Below are 21,505 nucleotides of genomic sequence, written 5' to 3' on the forward strand. Positions count from 1 at the left end.
ATAACATTTTTTTTATAAATCACATCTGTGTTTAAGTAAAATGAGGATTGAATTCCATCAAATGCAGCAATGTTTTATAATAAAATAAAGTCTTTACATGTTTCGGCCAATGATGGGCAACGTCGGAGGGAGACAAACACTTCAAAGGAAATGCTTCAGTGTATAATATGCCTGTGTTATCTTGTAAGGATTAGAACACTAGTATTTGAAATATATTTTTAAAAGTAATAGAATTTTAGACTGAATAAAATCTTGCTGTGAAGCCCAATGATTTTGGCGTACGTAACACAAGTTAACTCAATTTCTTACACTCAAAATATGAGAACGTTACAAATTTCTATGGGTGAAAATAACCTTCCTCTGCTAGTTGGCTTTCAGTTAGTGCGTCGCAGATTCCAGGGGACTGCAACCCAATTTAAGAAGGTCGCCATATTATCAAGAATTATATAAGCTCTGCTTCTATCGACTTACACTTTCGGCAAGTCACTTAAGTTACGTTATGTTACGTTACTTTACGTTTGTTATTTAATGACGCTGTCCGGCTCGAGACTGTTTAGCACCGGTGATAAGGTGATTACTGAATATGCAGTACTTCGTGGAATGAGAACTGGAGAAGGAAACGAACTACTCGGAGAATCCCCGAAAAGTCAGTAAATTTAACATTGTAACTGTACACCCGTTGCTAAGTGGTGATTCTGTAAACAGCGGCCGTTGCCAGGTGATCGCTGAACTGCAATTCAGTCCTTGTGAGTTGTTGCTGTTAGAACTGGTAGCTGAGGCATGGGGATAGTTCGGGAACCCAGAGTAAGGGAAACGTCCGCCGTTGGAAGCCGTTATCGAGCAACGACTAGTGAAGACACAACAGACTGAAAAGCCTTAGGGCGTGTTCTAGTGAACTTCAGCCAGTTTGAGTCAGTGATAGCGCTATAGTTACTGGTAGCTACGGATTGTGTGTATAACTGCACAATAAACCCAATTACCAATCCACACCCCATCTATAGTCACACTCTAACACGTGACAATATAGATACCTTTAGAATAATTCGCGAATAATTTCGTGACTGTAAAAGGATATTTTATAGCTTGTTGTAAGTATAGAGATATTGTATAACTATTTAGCTTCTTGTTCTCACCGTGTATCGTGGGTGGTAACGTAAAATTATGTTTGATTTCAGGGGTCGGCTCTATAACAAAATTTCGGAATTCCTCAACTCGATACCTCATAAGACAACGCTCTGTGTATTTCAGTGCAATGTATCATATAAATTTATTTCAAAGGTTTCATCACACTCTTACGAGTATGTACCAAAAGGTTAGAGGACATAAAATTAATATCTTGTAGGAGGTTCTATTATCAAATTTCACGCCAACTATTACATCATTCTGCATTCAAGGAAGAAATGTAATTTGTTATTACTGAGAGTTATGTTTTGTAAAAAAAACTTTCTAAAGCACACTACGTTCAATACAATGTCGTGCGAAGGACAGAGTCCAGGAACTCAGTAATCCTGAGTGTTTGTACACCATCGTCAGCATTCTTTAGACTCGCAAGAAGGGATCAAGCACTGCTCGTAAAAATAAATAGAAATGAGACATCAGCAAGAATGTCAGTGATTCGTTTCAATAAACCGTCAGCAGTGCAGGATCTGAGCATAGCAATAAGCCTATATAAGCATGAAGCGACAACAATAACTAGGATGAATTTACCGATGCTATAAGCCACTTTGTTGATCATAGCGGTCACATGATCTAACGTACTTAGTAAAATCGGTCGCTAAGGCCGCGCCATAGTTCAAGGGGTTAGTAGCTGGATTCCCACCTCGGCGGCCCGGTTTCAAACCTGGGTCTGGTCAAGTGGGATTTGTGGTGGAGAAAGTGGCGCTGATGTAGGTTTCCTCTGAGTACTTCGGTTTCCCTTGCCAATCTTCATTCCACCAAATTCTCCATCATCATAATCACCAGGGGTAGGTACAATAGACAAATCAGTGACCGCCGTGCCGAGTGGACCGAGTTGGACTCCACCACCCACTAAGCGAATTAAAAAAAAAAAAATCGGTCGCTCGTACATGGGACCGTGGGTTCGAATAGCGCCCAGGGTATAGATTTATATTCGCGTTTATTTTGTACTTGTGTTATCGTTTGTCGTCAGATGGGTCGATATGCAATCAAAGAAGTCCTATCAACAGTCTATAAGGTTTATAAATCCATAAATTACTTCTGAATTGAAGGACAGATGAGGACAAATCTGTAAACCCTGAAGAAGGGAGGAAAGGAGGAGGAGTTATTTTTGTGTGATGCGGAGGCAGGCTGTTTCTTACACAGATTTCGCTGCATCAGAAATGTTACCATTTCAATTACCATAATCTATTACATACTTGTTAGGATAGAATCAAGTATATACTTTCATACCTACAGTAGATCTTAAGGCACTGTATTTATTGTAATTCAGATGATATTTTCCGAATGGATCAGGTAATAAACAAAGATCCTCCTATAAACAATCTTTTCTTCTAGGATATAACACGATGTAGTTCGTTGAAAATCAACCGAAGTTTCGAAGGAACATTTTCCGGGTCGAAGAATAAAGCAAAGAAGAAATCAGCGTGCAAAAGTTAGCAGGAAGTTCTGCTTCTCAACGTCAGTTGAATTTCGACAGACTACACTGCGTTATATCCCAGAAGAGAGAATTAATCATAACCACCGATGTCAGAACCTCAAATCTTGTATCCACTTATGTAATTTTCAGTATGGAAGGAATATAATTACACAGAAATGGGACTGTAAATTCAACTACGCTTTCTACAGCTTTCTCCCTTTAAAAAGGACCTGATACACTGAATGCAGAGCACCTCTCCCGGAAAGCGTCAAAGACCGCTGTAAGCTCTCCATGGCCTGATTAAGGCAATGTAAGTTAGGACAAATATTCTTTTTCATGAAAAGCAGACACGAAATTTTCATACATAAAAGAAACAGCAATGCATCTATTCGCCCAATATCCAAATCTAGCATGCCGAGACAAGCAATTTAAACCCCTTTCTCGCACTGAAGTGGATTCAGCATCGTGTTCACTTCGGTCCTCTGCTCGGAGACCGATCACTCACAGATATTTTCATCAAATTCGCTGTCTTTCCAAGGAAATATGAAGAAATGCTTCTAACTAGGCTTCAGCCGTTAATTGAAGTGCTATTTTCATTCGACATAACCCAAGCAGTCGATAGAAAGCCTAGACGTAGGTGCGAGGATAATATTAAGATGGATCTTAAAAGAGACATGATGGGGTAGTAAGGACTTGACTGATCTGGCTCAAGATAGGGACCAATGGAGGTCTCTTGTGAACACGATGGTAGAACTGTGGGTTCCATAAAGTGCTGCGGAGAACTTGGATAACTGCGCAACAGGCATCTTCTCAAGGACTCAGTTCCATGGGGTTAGTTGAGGGAGAGTCGTTATATAAATCAAAAGAACCGCAAGCAATTTAAAATAAGGCAAACTATAAAACAGTTTAGATCAAGAAAATGAAAACGCGGCGAAGGCCAATCAAAAAGCTGTAGAGCCTTGGATGGATGGATGGGTGGACGGATAGATAGGTAGGTAGGTAGGTAGGTAGGTAGGTATAGATCAGTTGATCAACTACATTACTGAACACTCCCGTAAGAACTTAATTTGCTGGAACTTCGAAAGCCAAGGCTGGAAATATTTGTAGACTGCAGATATACGGACCTACACTATTTCTTGCAAGTAACAAGTATTGAGTAGTGAAAAGCTCACGATTTATAGAAAACCAATTCTGTGACAAATGTAACAAATACCTTGTCAGGGAATTAGCTCGAGCTTCAGTGGTGTAAAATACAGATTTGAAGCGAGTTGGCTGATACGTCCGAGATCCAATTACAAAACGCACGAGGCAAACGGGTTGTCATTAATCACGCTACATTTCGTTTCTTTTTCCATCTGTCACAGAACTTCAATTATCGTCATAGCAACCGCGACTATAGCACTGAACAAGGGAATGCCGACATCCAGTAATCGATTCGTTAATCGCCGGAAGGAACTGAAGCTGTACAGCCGAATGTCGTCTCCTACAGCCCTGTATGGATTCGAAAATTTCACAACTACGTTACGCCTAGAAAGCAGAATTCCTGAATGAAATTTTTGTTATAATATTATAGCGCTCAGAAATTTCTAGAATGTAAATGTAAATAGCTGTTATGGAATTTCCGTTTAATAATAAAATGCTGCTCACATAACTGAGAATATTTACGAGATCTTGAACTCTGGCATCCTGTTTTATACTACACTACATAACAATGCATTCTATGGATTGAAAAGTACAAATTTTTATATTATACCAGACAAAGACCCGTCGAAATCGACGAAACGCTGAAAGTATGATTGCAGGAATCTTCTGTGTTATAGGCTGATTCCAGAGAAAGCCACTCCTTATGAAAATTATATGAATAGAGCTCAGAAAGGAATTATTTATAACAAAGATTAAACTGTAGAGGTTTTTATAATAGAAGACAATTTGGTTCATCAATATTTAGGCTCTAACATGGTTTATTATAGTCAATATATGGGAAAACCATCACTGATTAAGGAAATTTAGAGGAAGAGTAACTATAACTGATTTCACACTTTCCATCAACAAGGTATTTTTACTCTCGGATAGGAATGATGACAACCATATCAATGCAAAAGTTCTTAGCAGGACCAACGAAAACGTTAAAAGCGAGTGTAGACTCCATTCTACGTGGAGCTTCTGCGAAGGAATTTCAAGTAATATCTGATATATTCCTGTTTATTTCATAGCGAGACCAACTACCGCAGTGACTAATGGCATTGGGCATACAACTAAATAAAAAATATTATTATTTTGTTGCTGAATAAACTTTAAATTAACGGGAGAAATATACGGATAGCGTTTACTCAAACATGTCTTCTGCTTTTCGTGGGGATATGAATTCAAACAATTGTAATACACAGACCTATCAGGTGTCCACTTTGGTTACTTTGGTGGTTCCAGGGAACCGTTCTCGGCACGAACCTACAGAACTGGTCTACACGGACTTCTTCTATGTGAATGTTTTCGAAACGAGAGAAAGTTTTCAACCTTCACAAACTAAGTCACATTGCATTATAGCTACTACCTACCCACAGTTCATATATCCACAGCACAATATTGTCAGTACTCACAGAATAGACGCGATATATTTGGACGTAAGCGTCCTTACTACTACATAACTTACGCTCATGCAATGTGTTAAGGTTCGGCAGCTCTTTGCTATGGTAACATGAAACTGTTACAGTTCATCTCACTGTTACATTTGAATTATGCATCTGTACCTGGATATACGTCATCATAAAAGACGCGAGAACAGTGAACAAATGCAAAGAGAATTTTAACATGAAAATTAGAATATACAAAACTATAATTTTGCCCGTGGTTCTGTATGGGTGTGAAACTTCTCTGATATTAAGGGAGGAACATAGACTGAGGGTGTTTGAGAACAGGGTGTTGAGAATATTTCGACCAAAGAAAGATGAAGTGACAGGAGGTTGGAGAAAACTGCATAATGAGGAGCTTCTTAACGTGTACTCTTCTGCAAGGACAATTAGAATAATCAAGTCAAGGAGGATGAGGTTGGCAAGGCATGTAGCACGGACGAGGGAGACGAGGAATGCGTATAGGATATTGGTTGGAAAGCCAGAAGGAAAGAGACCACTGGGAAGACCAAGGCGTAGGTGGGTGGATAATATTAAAATGGATCTTAGAGAGATAAGATGGGATGGTATGGACGAGATTGATCTGGCTCAGGATAGGGACCAGTGGAGGGCTCTTGTGAACACGGTAATGAACCTTCGGGTTCCATAAAATGCTGGGACTATCTTGAGTAGCTGCAGAATTGGCGGCTCCTCCAGAAGGCTCAGCTCCATGAGTAAGTAAGTAAGTAAGTAAGTACTATATTTTATTTAATTTAAAACCTGCGTGAATTTTAATCTGTTACGGTGTGTTAACGGGGGCACGGGTTGAGGCACTATGCTACGAGCTGGAATGTCGCGGGTTCCCGATGAGCTCATTGGATTTTTTCCCAATTTACCTTATCCTTCCAGCCGCACTATGGCCCTGGGATCGACTCAGCCTCTAACAGAAATGAGTACCAGGAATTAATTAAACAATTTTCCTGGGGAGTAAAGCGCGGCCGGCGCGTAAGGCTGACAAACCTACCGCCATCTTTAAGCCGATTGTCTAGATAATGTGGGAGCCTCAACGTCTCACAACCCTATGGGCCTTCATGGCCTGTTACAAGGATAGCTCTCCTTTACTTCTTACAATGTTTTAACAGTTTAATTTAGAAATTCAGTCATACTTAATCAGAGTAGTTTTCAGTGACTGAAAACTGTGTGACTTTTGTAATATTTCTTCATGAACTGTAGACCGCCCTTAAGAATCCTCCAAGAAGGTGCTGACATATGTAAATTGAAAATAGGCTATAACGTATTGTGTTTAACTTCCTAATGGTGATCCATACTCTGACCCGAAGCAGTTTAATTGGTGTAAGAGTCCGCAACAGACAGGACAAAATTTGTATTGGTGATCTTTTTATAAAGTATTATTTACGTAGGAGAAAGGTCCATCTCAATTTGCTAAACACAAATCCATCCATTCTTTAGTAACTGATTAGGTGTAAATGTACATAAATGCACATGGAACATGGTAGGAAAATCTGCCAATCTACTCGTCAGTTGATAGAATCAACTTGCTTCGTGCGAAAGAATTTTTCAAGTGCTGTGCATTCTAGTTGAGAGAGGTTTTATTGATATGGCCCCAGATTTTCGTCTCCGTCCCCAGCATCAGTAGCCCGCAGCAATTGTAGCTGGCATTCACTTTCAGTTCACGTACCATCAACAGACCCACAATCGCACTGGAGGTGGCGCTATGACGTTCAAAAACCATGATGGCTAAAATCCATATGGATCTAATAAAATACAACGATGTTCGGAGATCATGGGGGTCATAATGAATTGATAATAGTCCATCAAGTTGTAAGTATCCACGTGTTCTACAAGTTTCCCACCATTATTTATCAGCATTTGTCATAGCGTGGCTACATTCTGAGCTCAGAGTTTGTAGTGTATATTATTCGTCCTTACTAAAAATTATTGAATATCCCTACACCGAAATCTATCGCTATAGTAGAAGGACCATAATATTTCACTAAATCTGTTTACTCTGAAATTCTATAAAGTTAAGAGAATTGTTTTTCTAATAACGCTTCTGAAAACTGATATACGTATCACGAATTCTTACAAAGTGGACTAAGGTACATTAACCCACATATGAACTAATTATTGTTGACCCAAATCTCGGGGAAATCACGTTCGGCCTCGATGTTGGGGTTCAATATGAAAATTAAGAAAATCTTCTAATTCGAACAAACGAATGGAAATTGACCCCAGTGATTTCTTTATGTGCCCAAGTAGATCGGTTCCGAAGATATCAGCTCTTTGGACTCAGACCAACATTCGCGAATAACAGGTTCTGACCCTCTGATTAACGGAAGCTGATAATCCCGGTTACCTCACAATTAATAGAAATATACTGAAACTGACCTTCCTGATTTCTGGGTATTCTACTAAATACGCCTCTCAGCCGGTCCTCCGGCACTAGTGGAAACCAAGTTAAAGCCTAATGCCAAAGCATGTTCGAGAAAACTGAAATTCAGATGAATAATTTGAAGGCGGAGTGTTTTCTGTACAGACGGACACGAGAAGCTCAATTGCAAGTCTTCTTGCTTATGGCGGGAACGCAAAATTCACACACACACACACACACACACACACAGGTATATACATATGTACATATATACCATATAGGTAAGTTAAAGGTAAAACTATCCCTGTAACAGGCCGACAAGATACATAGGATTGTGAGACGTCGATGCTTCAACATTCTGTGGAAAATCGACTCACATATGGCGGTGAGGTTGTCAGACTCAAGCGCCGGCCGCCCTTTACAACCAGGAAGTTGCCTGGTACTCATTTCTCTCAGAGGCTGAGTCGACCCATGGCTGGAAAAATTATATACATTGAAAAATGCAATAACCTCATCAGGAATCAAACCCGCACCTTCAGGCTTGTATCATAGTGCCTCAACCAACTACGCTATCGCGTGCCCCTTATATACACATTTATATCAGGAAGTCCGAAATTAGACTGTATTGTTTATGGCTTTATTGAACTCAAAGATGTGATGATGTTTCTACTTTTCCTTTAAACGGAACAGTTAAATTTGCGTGCAAAGCCCCTGTTATCTTCTAGCGCACGATGTTATATATCAGTGTAGAATTCCCTTCTTCACAAAGGTGGGGTGGGATGATTACTGCCCGTCTGACAACTTAAGCGTACACAATTTTGCGGAAAAAGTCCTCTGTGTCCAATGAGAGGTCCGGTATATCGATTTAGTTCCCACTCTTTGAAGGTAAACTGTAATTATTTCTAATTCCTTGCATCGCTATCTGATGCCGACGCAAATTGAATTATTTTCTAGACACTGTAGAGAGTATTTACATTTTACAGCTGATGACTTTAGCTGTAAGAGTTCATGAGACATAAGAAATTTTTTGCCACCTGAAATTTAGTTTGTTTCTTGTGAGCTTTTAGTGCTTCTGATAAAGGCCCTGTTCAAGATCAGCCGAATTTGCCAATACACTTGAAAATTTAAAAAATTCCAAATTCTTTTCATACGAAATTTATTATCAGGAAGTAAAATATGGCACACCAACTTCATTTTAATTCTTTAAAAAACTTCTATTAAAGGATCACAACTTTAACAATACCGCAACCCTACGCTTAGTACGAAAACAATTGTCTTAACATATAAATTTGACACTGATTAAGTATACCAGAAAAAGTGCCTTCTACATAGTTGGCAAGACGAAGACATTCAGTTGGAGTTGTTTTAATTTCCATAGAATGAAGAACCACTGAAATTTTTGGATCTGTTAATGAAACTCCATGAACAATATACTTACATTTGTTCCTTCCCCGCGTAAGGTCATTATAATAACAATAAACTGGAATCAGTAAAATGGGAATTTATCCTGTAACAAAATAATGATCCCAGTACTGAAAACAAGTAGCTTCTTGCAGGAGGTTTGTTTGCTAAGTGATCTGTATACATGCAGCACACAAACTGCTGCCCTAAACAAACTACCTGCGCCAATGCACTGCGCAGTCTCCATGCTAAACATTATTCTGTACACAGGTCACACACAGCTCTCAATCGGATGTTGAATAACGAGAAACATTGTCAGGGTTCGCAAATATTAAATGACGCTGTTAACCACGGCTCAATTCAACAAGGAAGTGACCAACAATATTTATTGATCGTCCATCAATGAGCGTCGTGTGTATTCAGCTTAAGATATCTTTGGAATAAACTGAAGAGTAGAGGACCAATAGCATGGTATCAGTTACTCTTGTCACCGCTTTTTCTTTGTGGCGCTGCGTACTCTGGGAGATACAGATTGTATGATGTCTAATTGTGGAATCAATCTTCAGATAAATTATTGGAGATGAAACGTTAAACAGATGAATTGTCCAAGGATCATTTTCTGTCACTGTTTGAGTGTGGTTAATGTACTTTGAAATATGACCTAATTGCCTTTCATGGGGATTTTCTCTGTAGAAAATGAAGTATTCGACTCTTAATGCCTGAGTTCCTTCATATAAAAACATTCAGAACAAGCTCAGGTTGAAGGACTTCTATATATATGCCACCTGCTGTGTTATCGTTAATGAGAAGGAAAATAAGGATTCGATTCCAAAACAAATATCGAAGGACCTGAAAGACCGAAAACTTAATAAGTTCCAAGCTTTAAATTGAAGCGCCATTTCCTTTCAAACAACGACCTAATTAACTGAAGGAATATTAACCTAAACAAGTGGGTTATACGTAAACCTTTCTTTAACACAAAACATAATTGTTCACCGGAATATATGGTAACATCTAATTTAAGATTACCTCGACTAAATACAAACTTTGAAGGAAGAAGTGGAGAGGACAACCTAGAAACTATTCCTCTGAAGCATGAAATTAAGCACAAAAATGTAGGGTTTTCAATAATCCATTTTAAGGATAGTTTTACTTTCATACTTCACATAATGTTAAAGCAGAACGCAGATAATATTATAGTAACAAAATTAAATTCATTAATTAATCTGTCGTTTTATAGATTAATTGAGCTATGCATTTAAAACCTTAGAGTAGACTTAAATCCGATATGGGCCCCATGCCTGTGCCTACAAAACAAAAAAAGAATCCGTGGCCTGTAGTGCACAAGCGAACTATACCGACCGAGCGACCGCCGCTTGTCGGCGAAGTTAGTGCCAACTTTTGCGGATAGAAGGTGTCACGTGATCAGCGCAACGGATCCCCACGGCCGATGCTTATGCCAACATAGGGGTGAGAATGGAATTTAAACATGACGGAATAAGAGTCCAGTCTTACCTACAGCAGCAACGTACGCATCATGTATGCACCCATGTAGATGTGCCAACTTAATGCAACGGCTGTAGCATTTATGGTATTTATGGTGTAGGCAAAATTAGTTCTAGACCAGGAAAGGATTGTGATATCATATCGGAGTCATTTATATTCTTTTGTTTGCTACATTTCAAATAAGTTTAAATATAGAAACTGATTCGGTACTGTGTCATATTATTATTATTATAAATTTTCTCTGGTAGGTCACTTAATGACGCTTTCAGTTTCGAGAGTATGCATAGCCTTATGGTAGATTGATACGGCTCTACAGCACTTTTTGGACTTTGGCCGCTTTTCAGTTTCTTAATCCTACATACGGTCCGCAGACCCCTTTGGACGGGAGCTCAGCCCGTCGTAAGGCCACTACCTATACAAAGAACAATACAAACACAGAATAAACGCACACAGACATCCATATCTCAAGTGGGATTCGAACCCACGATCCCAGTGTTCATTAGACTGCGCGGCCACTGTGATCGACAGAATGACAAATGAAACACGATAAACTGAAAAGGGTCTGAAAGGCAGCAGTCATGATATTATCGAGGTACTCTCTCGGAATTTGTTTGGAGGGAATAAGTAAAACGACGAAAAACGTCAGTTAGGGTGCGTTATGTCTCGGCCGAAATTCGAAGCGAGGACCTACCAATACAATCCTAGAGCGCTACAACTAGGCCAGCCTGTTCGTACACATTGTTACATGTACCAGAGATGTCACTCACTGACTCACAGAGATGAGCCCTTCTTGAGAAGTTGTCAATTGTGCAGCTACTGAAGAAATTCCCAGCATTTTAAGGAACCCGTAGATTTATTAACGTGGTCGCAAGGGACCTTCACTAGTCCCTATCCTGAGCCAGATTAATCCAATCTATACCACCCCATCCGATCTCTCTAAGATCCATTTTATTATTGTCCACCCACCAACGTCTTGGTCTTCCAAATGGTCTCCTTCCTTCCGGTTTTGCAACCAATATTCTAAATGCATTCCCCCTTTCCCCATTCGTGCTACAAGCGCTTCCAATCTCATACTAGAGATGTTTACGTATGAAAATTATGCAAAAATACAGGTCCTTCTAGCGACGAAAATAATTTCAGCTTAATAATTGCTCATTATTTTTAAAAGAACAGCCCCAGTAAGTTTTGTCTGGTTTCCAATTAAACTACAAGGGAAATTTTGGTTACATGTGAAGAGAAACTGCCTCTACCGGCCTTTCCTTTCCCCGAAGAGCCCTTCGAAGCTCGCTTTTGTGGACTTTGCCTGAATTTTTTTAACTCATCGTAAAATCCTCGGAACCATTTTAGCGACTGGTGCGGTGCACTTACACTGCTACTACAGCGTCACCGCTCCTCTCCCCTGGGGAAACATTTCATTACAAATTAAGCTCTGTATGGGGATTATAAACGGCCTTGTATAAAAGAAAATTAAGTCCATATAATATATAAATTAGCCCAAAAGTAGCAAGAGAAAAGTACTATGTTTCAAAAATTAACCACGAAATATACAGTCACGTAATTACTCTTCAGTGATAAGAGGTTTAATTATTCATTTTTAGTCATTTTAGAGCTTCAAGCTGTGTTTCAGCCACTTCGTTTAATCGATTTAGCTTATCACTACAGTGACTATAACATCAACTTAATGGTTTGGATTCCAGGTTTAATTAATTTACGTGCTATAAAAGCAATTAGTTTCCTAGGGTATAATGGCTGTATATCCACAATTAAATTGAATAACATCACGACAAAAATAAGAAGAAAACATCAATTTTTTTCTCTCTTGTGTCCACTGCTTACGTTTCAGACGTTGTAACTTGTCTTCCATAGCCCACGAAATGTGGAGATAGAACCATCAGTAAATCACGTGACAATGTACCGATTATATTTCTCCTCACTAAAGAGAAAGGCATGAAAGAGATGAAACGGTGGTTTCCATCTTCTATTTATGTTACGTCAGAATACGCGTAAATGTTCTACATCCATACAAGAGAGGAAAATCGCGGAAAAACGTGAGACACGTAAAAATAGCAACACTGACATTACTCACATAAAAGTGGCAAAACCAGTTAGTTTCGAACAGTTAGGTCACGTGGCTATATAATTCTGCAATCTGCATTAGACAGGCGCTGGAATTATATGAGTATTTCTCTTGTGGTTGCTGTAAGTGTTTAAGTGGCGTAATGATTTAATAGTTTTCAACAAGTTGGCGATATACTGTTAGAATTTACTCGTAGAACATAGGAATGTCAGGTTGTAGAAGGAGCCAGGTAAAAAGTAAAAAGGTAAAGTTGTTCCTGTGCTTATCTAGTTATGCACTACACAATGAAGTGGTATGGAGGCGTGGACGTATAAATCCACATTTTCTTGACCTCGGCACTAGCTGAGGTGAGTTTCACGGCTCGGCAGCTTTATCCCCAGGAAAACAGGCCCCGTTACCCATTGAATAGGAGGTTGGGTGGAACCAAGAACAGGTCTGGACTACGTGGAGAAGAGAAAATTCTTAACACTACCGGGACTCGAACTCCGACCCCTTGGTCGCCAGCTCGCAGTCAGTCGCTGTACCGACTACGCTACCCGGGCTCCTAAGAAGGGATCAGGTGAAGGGAAAAATTAAAACACAGAAAGGGATAATAGAACTTTTGAAAATAAGATTTAAATATTTGGGAACGACAGTAACAAATAAAATATTTCATTCATGAGGGTGTAAAGAGTAAATAAAATTCGGGTAATGCTTGCTATCGTTCATTTCAGAGCCTACTGTCTTCTCGTCTGCTGTTTTAAAACTTAAAAATGATAGTTCTTGCTTTAGGTGTCTGTGGGTGTGAAACATGGTCTCTAATATTAAGGGAAGAACACAGACTGAGGGTGTTTGAGAACAGGGTGTTGGCGAGAATTTTTGGACTGGAGAGAGAAGAAATAATGGGATATTAGAGAAAATTGCATAATGAGGAGCTTCGTAACTTGTTCTCTGCTCCAAATATAACAATCAAATCAAAGAGAATGTGATGGAGAAGGAATGTAGCATGCATGGAGAGGAGTGTATATAGCCTTTTAGTGGGGAAGTCAGAAGAAAAGAGATCACTACTCAGACATACATATAGGAGGGAGGATAATATTAAGATGGAACTTGGAAAGGATTGAGTGACATTGACTGGACAAATCTGGCTCAAGACAGGGAACAGTAGCCGGCTGTTGTGAAGGTGGAAATGAGCTTCGAGCTCCATATAAAGATGGAAAATTCTTGAGAAGCTGAGTGACTAGTGGGCTCTCGAGAAGGGGTCAGCTCCACGGAGTTAGTTAGTTAGTTAGTTAGGAAGAACTAGACTTTTTGGTTAAAAATGAACTCTGTCTGGCGAGAGACTTGGATTTTACAGTATGAAGCAAAAAAAAAACATACAAACAAAATCTTCAGGCTCCGTAAAAGCAAAGAAGGCAGGGGAAATTAAAGCGTTGTAATAGATTAAAGGAAACTAGGGTATAGACATTGAAATTTCAACAGCATGAATGACATAAGCAGTCTGAATGAAACATCTTCACCAACAAATCAATAAATTCCGCATGCATCATATGAATAATTTTCCATTAATTTACATCAGTAATATCCTAACCAAACCATTATAAATGCATGTGTGACGTCTAAGCTACTAGCGACATCGATATTCTGCAACAAAGACTAAAGGAAATACAGAAAAATATAAACTTTAATAACAAAAATGTATCATTCAATGTGAAAGTAAAGGTAAATTTCTCCGCATGATTAATTAAACATCACGGGAGTGCGAGTGAGCTTCAAGCATTGTTAACTACCATTGCAGATGACCACTTCACGCCCAAGCCCCATATTACCAACAAGATGGGAGTTTTGGTAGGTCCCAAAGCTGGTCTGGATTCTCTATCCTTCCCCGATCCATCATTCATACACCCCATAGCCTAAATTTTCTACTGCGTTTCCCGTCTTTTCTCATTGAATATTCAAACTGATAGATGCATTTCTTGGTGAATCAGTTTAAATTGCATAAGAAATGTCTCACACTTCTTCGTCCATGTTGGAGGATGTGCAGCAGAATTTTAATCTGTTTACATAAAATATTTTTAGCAACAGCCCGTAGATAAGAAATGTAAGTTGTAATCAATTAAATATAATCTATCAAGCGACACAATAGATCTTCATTCAACCCCTCCCCTTATAAGGAAAATATACAGAACCTGTAGCTATATTAACATACTAAGCTCCTACAAGCATGAAAATGCCTTTTCTGTAACGCCATGTAAAGCAGACAAGTTTCTCGGAACAATTTTTGGGTGCAGACTGTGGTCTTCGAGGGTTGGGACACCATGTATTCTTGTAAGTACAAAAGTGTTGCGTTCATCATGATGGTCCCAGAAACTGCGGGCTGCAAGTTCCTCCGAAACGGCACTGTCGAGCAACAAGGCTACATGCTGAAGAAATCTGTAAATCAATATTTGGACTATCACCACGTTGAAAATATCAAGATTTGTTTTTTAAGTTTGTAGGATATTTAACGATCTGCTTCCACCTTCAGAGTTTGCATAATGTCGAATATAAATATATAAAAAGAGATGCCCTGTAACAGACCACGGAACCCCATAAGGTTGTGAGACGTCGAGGCTCCCACATTTTCTACAAAGTCGGCACACACGTGGCGGTAAGTGTGTCAATCTTACACATCGGCCGCCCTTTACCTCCCAGGAACATTCCTGGTACTCATTTCTGTTAGAGGCTGAGTCGATCCCAGGGCAATAGTGCGTCTGCAAGGTTTAGGTCAATTGAAAAATCCAATAATCTCATCGGGATTCAAACCCGCGACCTTCCGGCTTGTAACATAGTGCCTCAACCAACTACGCAACCGCGTGTTTTATCTTAATTTAAAAAGGGATTATTGATTTCATTTTCTTTTAACATCTCCAGAAAATTTTCCTGAAGCTAAAAGACTGTCATTACAATGGCGGCATACAAACGTAAAAGAAATTGAAAGATAAGCAGGTAAAAATTTTGCGTAACTCACACCAGACTGAAGATTCCACATCGGATTTTCGTTAGAGAGTTATAGAGTCTGAGCAAACCTGCGAAACACATCAATAACGATTACTCAATAACTCCGTCGGCATTTGAACCACCTGAAACATACACGTATTTACAGGGTCTAGAGCAGCGTGTCTCAAACTCACGGCAACCGCGGACCACTACGTGTTAAACCGGCGGAGCCGCGGACCAATGAAATAACGAAATATTCCCCTCAGCCTTAAAGGTCATGAAACTGTAACTCTTCTTGCTTATAAGAGAAACGTTACAGTTTTCATATACCACTTTTTGTATCTACTAATTTAAAGAAATTTTAAATATTGATGAATCATAGTTTTATTAATTATATTATTTTATTTATTAAATGTCGTATAATACTGAATAAAGTACATAATCCTATTAACTGTCCGGTGGACCGCCACGGGCCACTAGTGGTCTGCAGACCACAGTTTAATAAACACTGCTCTAGAGCGTTGCGACTACATCAATCTTATCGACAACCCACATTTAGTAGGCTTAAAAAAAAAGAAAGAGCAGTTCCTCGATATTTCACAGATTTTCGATATGTTTCGACAGGTTTCGATGTTGGCTTTGAGCAGATTACCAATATGCATGTCACATCAGGGTAGCCGATTCATGTTACGAGCAAAAAGTATTTTCATCACGGCATTCTTAGTGTTGCACGCCGTAAATTCTTGGCAATATGAATTATACCACACGTTCATGAGTCGCCATTTTGAGCTACGCTATTTGTAGTACCCAGATGACGTCTCCTCAGCGAAGACATGAAAGTATACGAACTACAATTTAGTCTCCGTTATTGCCAGCGAGATATTTTGCTTATGGGTGTTTTTCACGGTCTGCACAAAATCTTGAAGCGTCTGCTCCTATCTGACAATTGTGTAATTATCCTTAATGAGCGGCGTGTTATATTGTCGGCCACTGCTTTCAGTATTGTTCTTCAACGCCGGTTCCCACGCACAGACAAAGCCAGTGTTGGCACATCCAGGGTGTGGCTTATGTTACGGCGATACGAGAAGCTTTTCATTCCGGTTGCTGCCCTGCCGAGTACAGTCTTAACCCGGTTCGAGACTCTCTGTCTCTCTATGCCTTTACAGCCCTTGTGGACTTTGGCCGCTTTTTCAGTTTCTTAATCCTCTACACAGACGGTAGGACTCCTTGGACGGGGGCTCAGCCCGTCGCAAGGCCGCTACACACACAGAGAACATAGACACAGTAAATACGCACACAGATGTCCATACTTTGAGAGGATTCGAACCTACGAGCCTAGTATTTGAGCGGACGTAGGCGGTTTATGCCTTAGAACGCTTGGTCACTGTGATCGGTGGTTCGCGACTACAGGACTGAAAATAAAAGTAAATTTGTCCTCGTGCTTAATTAAAGACCACTCCACGAGGAGGTATGGAGGTGTGAACGTATAGCTCCACACATTAACATCGGCTGTAGACGGAGGTGAGGCCCCAGCCACTTTCCTTGCCCAGTGTAGACCTCGGATATACATTGAATACAGCCACAGTCGGTCTGGACGCAGTGTTGCATAAGCAACAAAAGTGATAACATTACATCAACATCCTCATGAACAGCGAAAATAACACGCATGATAACCACGATGCAAAGGGAATTATGCGCAAATAAACTTAAAACGAGAGATACTCCAGCGAATATATTTTTAACGAATGGACAACTATCACGAGGAAAACATTGGGGTGTTAATTAATTTCAATTAAGTTTAAATTATTTTAATTAGGAACTACCGCATTCGCACACGATACGTCATTTTGACATACAGTGCAACAATTTTAGCAAGATCATAAGACACCTAATAATAGCCGCATACAGCCGAAACATCTAGTGAGGAAGAAGGTTGACTAGGTAGTGAGTTGCATTTAAGAAGGAAATACATGTGTGCAAATGATATAATGCAACAAGATGCTTAATTATAATAATATTAAGACAGAACATTCTGTTGGTACCGACAACTAAACCCTAGCCGTCCAGCTGAAAATCACTTTCTATTCTGATAGAGCTATGTCGACTCACGACTGTAGGCGTAATTATTCTACAACCCATAGCTTTCCATGGACCACAAATGGAGCTATCATGTTCATGATCATATCCAATTTATGGTGTTACTACACAGTGTCCGTTTTAGTTATCCCTTACGTGCAAGAAGAGCACAAAGGGATGAATATAAAGGCAATCGCATTATTTCGTCTCTCTACATATATCAGAGTCGGGGAAGACTCCGATGAAATTTTATAATGGAGAATTATATTAAAATTCTTCGGATAATTTCATTTTGATTCACATCTGTTCAACATAACCCCCTACTTTACCGAAGTATATAATCAAACTCTAAGAAAAGCAGCACATATAGACCTGATATACAAATTACAGGCCCTGCAAGGACAGAAACTTTATCTTAAACATTTTTCGATATGGTAAATATTAAGCGAAATACTATCTTCTCCTCCATAATTTGATGGCGTGGACTTTCAGCTTGCCAGAAATTCCGTGCAATTTTATGTTCCACACCCCATCACAGTCGTCAAATTATCCTAGACCTTGAACCAGAGACAGTCTGGTGTGCATTTATACACCAAATTATATGCTGGTCCACCGCTACTTGGGAAAAGATTGGGAGATATCGCAGAAAATAGTCACGTCGCCCGAATGGGACTGTTCTTTCCCCTCATGAATCATTCTGAACTGAATATCACTCACATTCTAAACAGCAAGTGTTCCTGTACTTCTTTTGGCTTATTTTGGACTTCACCCATCGTCTGGTATGTAAAAGACAAAAGACCACGACGTTTCGGAGACTGGATCTGTCTCCGTCTTCAGGTGGATAGGGAAGGATAAACCTACTCAGTTGGGCCCGTTAGAAAGAGCTAGCTTGCTCCAGTCTCCGAAACGTCGTGGTCTTTTGTCTTTTACATACCAGACGATGGGTGAAGTCCAAAATAAGCCAAAAGAAGTACAGGAACACTTGCTGTTTAGAATGTGAGTGATATTCAGNAGTGTTCCTGTAATAAATATTGCAATTTTTATATTCCCAACCAGAATGAATTGTTGGTTGAAGCTCACTAGAAATTATTTCACAGAAAGGACAGAGAAAACAATTACGTAACGTCTGAAGTATCCTCGACACATTATCACAGAACCCCTGTTTCGAGACGGAACTAACGTAACCAACGCAAAATTAGAACGGGTAGACAAAGGGAGAGAACCCTTAATAATAATCTTTAAATTTTAGAAGAGGATTCTGCGGCGTACGGTCGAGGTGGAATGAAGAGGGCGGAAACACGGCCTTAGAGAGAGAGGGATGGTTCAGAGCACTACTGAACTCCATTTCACTAACTAGCCTAGACCACGCGTCGTTTCTCTGAGAGCAATTGGCAAGACGGAGGTCTCTATCTGCTCGTATAACAGAAAGAGCTCTAATGGAATTAAGCATTCTCAGTTACCACATGACGTGTCCAAAAGTAAATGAATTAATTAATTTGATGATTTGATATATATACAAGGTGTTTCACGACTTTAGGGCATAACTGCAGGAGGTGATTTCGTAGGTATTTGTGATCAAAAAAGTTCATATAAACATGTGTCCGATTTTGGGCGGTTACGGAGTTATGACCGTTTTTCATTCCCGTACACGCCCTCGTGTGAACCGCGTCTATCATCTGACGGGTCGCTATTTTTAGCCAGCTACAGATAGAGCGTTCTCGTTAACTCGACACTTGAGAGGTACCTAAGGTGTGGTGTGTTGGTATGTCCTGCGCGGTTCACAACCGAGCGGCAGCCGGTGTTGCGGCCGGCGGTGGCATTTTCGAAAATCAGCTTTAAACATCAATAAATTCTAATTAAAGGTAATTTCACGAAGTTAACTTTACATTCATACTTTTAATGTAGCATGTATTATGCTGGTTTATTATTTTGTTCCGTTTATTGTCAGTAATCGTTAGCTTCTATTCTGAGTTTAAAACGGTCATAACTCCGTAACCGTCCAAAATCGGACATGTTTATGTGAACTTTTTTTGATCACAAAGACCTAGGAAATCACCTTCTGCAGTTATGCCCTGAAGTCGTGAAACACTCTGTATAGAAGTTAAATGACCGCCTCTGTGGTCGAGTGGTCAGAGTTCTTGACTACAGATCCAGACGTCCCGGGTGCGATATCCGGCGCTACCTGATTTTCTGAGAAGTAGTGGGTCTGGAACGGGGTCCACTCAGCCTCCTGAGCATAATTGAGGAGTTACTTGAATTGAAAAGTAGCGGCTCAAGTATAGAAAACCGAGTTTAACGGCCGTGGGAATCCGTTGCGCTGACCACGTGACACCCTCTATCCGCAAACGTTGGCACTAACTTCGACGACAAGCGTTAGTCGCTCGGTCAGTATAGTTCGCTTGCGGACTAAGATCACGGAGTTTTTTATATAAGTAAAATTTTTTGTTTGTAGTTATTTGAGAGATGCGCTGGCAGTATCTACGATTGTGTAGCGGGGAACGGTATGATGACAACGAAACGTGAATTTGAAAGAATGTAGAAGGAAGTGGCTGTGGCCTACTTCGAAGTTATGTGGCAAGAATTCCGGAAGGGACAGAGGGAGAACACGTGAAATTTAACAGTGCAGTTTTTCATAATGGAACTCGGAAATGGACACATACAGAATTCAAATTAGATATATATATATATATAAATAATTGAAATGGTAAATAAACATTAACATGATTTTAAGTGAGAGAATAAAATTATAAACATATTATAGAAATATTGAGAGAAAATGGAGATAATATGACAAGAATATAAGAGCACTGGTTTGAATAGAAATCAAGAAAACCTCAGAAAACTAGAATTAAAGGAATATACTAATATATATTGTCACGTGTTAAAATATGTGTGTGTGTGTGTGTGTGTATAGAATTATATTGTTTCTATTTAAGTCTGTTGCATGACTTATAACGTGGGTTTTGGATTGGACGTTTGGATTTATTGCACTTATACACTCAACTCATAATTACAGGTAATACAGTGCTACCGCTAATTTACACACTTTACAGTTTACAGTTATACACGCATTACGTTTCTCAGTCTTTAGTAGTCTTATCCAGGCAAGGGATTTATAACAGTCTCACTGTCATTTCAAACCACACATGGAGTCTTCTTGTCACAGTACTTTCCTCCCATTATTCTGCAGCTGCCAATTAATTCAATTCCAAACTCATATCCCGGCAGTGTGGCGTCCGGAAACCTGACTCTTCACTCTTTGCTGCTCACTTGAGTTCTTCTTTAAACCCACTTTGCAGGGACCCCACAGAATACACGGTCTTCTATTGACCCGTATTGTTTTATGCGTGCTTACTGCACCATTGCATAACAACGGTCATGGAGCGTACCATATAGAAAACAGCCTTTCTATTGTTAAGGTGTGTTTATCGCTGGCACTTGTTTACCGAGTCGTTGCCTAGCAACGGGTATACACGTCACAATATATACTGATATACATATACATACATAAGTGTATAGACAAATATGATTGGATAGTATGCACTGGATTCATCTGGCTCAGGATAGGGACAACTGCCGGGCCCTTGTGAACACGATAATGGAACTTCCGATTTCATAAAATGTTTGCAAATATTTGAGAAGCTGACCAACTGTTGGATTTTCAAGAGGTACTCAGTTCTGTGGAGTTAGTTGGTTATATCGGCCTATATATGATGAGAACAAAATATGCATGAAAAGATTACCCATGACATGTATTCACTCACTCACTCACTCACTCACTCACTCACTCACTCACTCACTCACTCACTCACTCACTCACTCACTCACTCACTCACTCACTCACTCATGGAGCCGAGCCCTTCTTGAGAAGCCGCCAATTGTGCAGCTACTCA

The 21,505-nt window shown here is 39.7% G+C and overlaps 1 protein-coding gene and 1 long non-coding RNA gene across 3 annotated transcripts in view; one reads left to right on the plus strand and one right to left on the minus strand.

Moving 5' to 3' along the window:
• LOC111870641 overlaps positions 1-9,154 on the minus strand; it is a 34,374-nt gene extending 25,220 nt beyond the window's left edge. For both annotated transcript variants that reach the window (XR_002843889.2, XR_004513689.1), the window contains exon 1: positions 9,033-9,154. This is a non-coding gene — a long non-coding RNA (uncharacterized LOC111870641). The remainder of the gene's footprint in view (positions 1-9,032) is intronic.
• Positions 1-21,505, plus strand: part of LOC111870640 (carboxypeptidase N subunit 2) — a 364,124-nt gene that overhangs the window by 316,387 nt on the left and 26,232 nt on the right. The window lies entirely within an intron of this gene.

The sequence above is a fragment of the Cryptotermes secundus genome, unplaced genomic scaffold, assembly GCF_002891405.2.
Source record: "Cryptotermes secundus unplaced genomic scaffold, Csec_1.0 scaffold558, whole genome shotgun sequence".
Taxonomy (NCBI): domain Eukaryota; kingdom Metazoa; phylum Arthropoda; class Insecta; order Blattodea; family Kalotermitidae; genus Cryptotermes; species Cryptotermes secundus.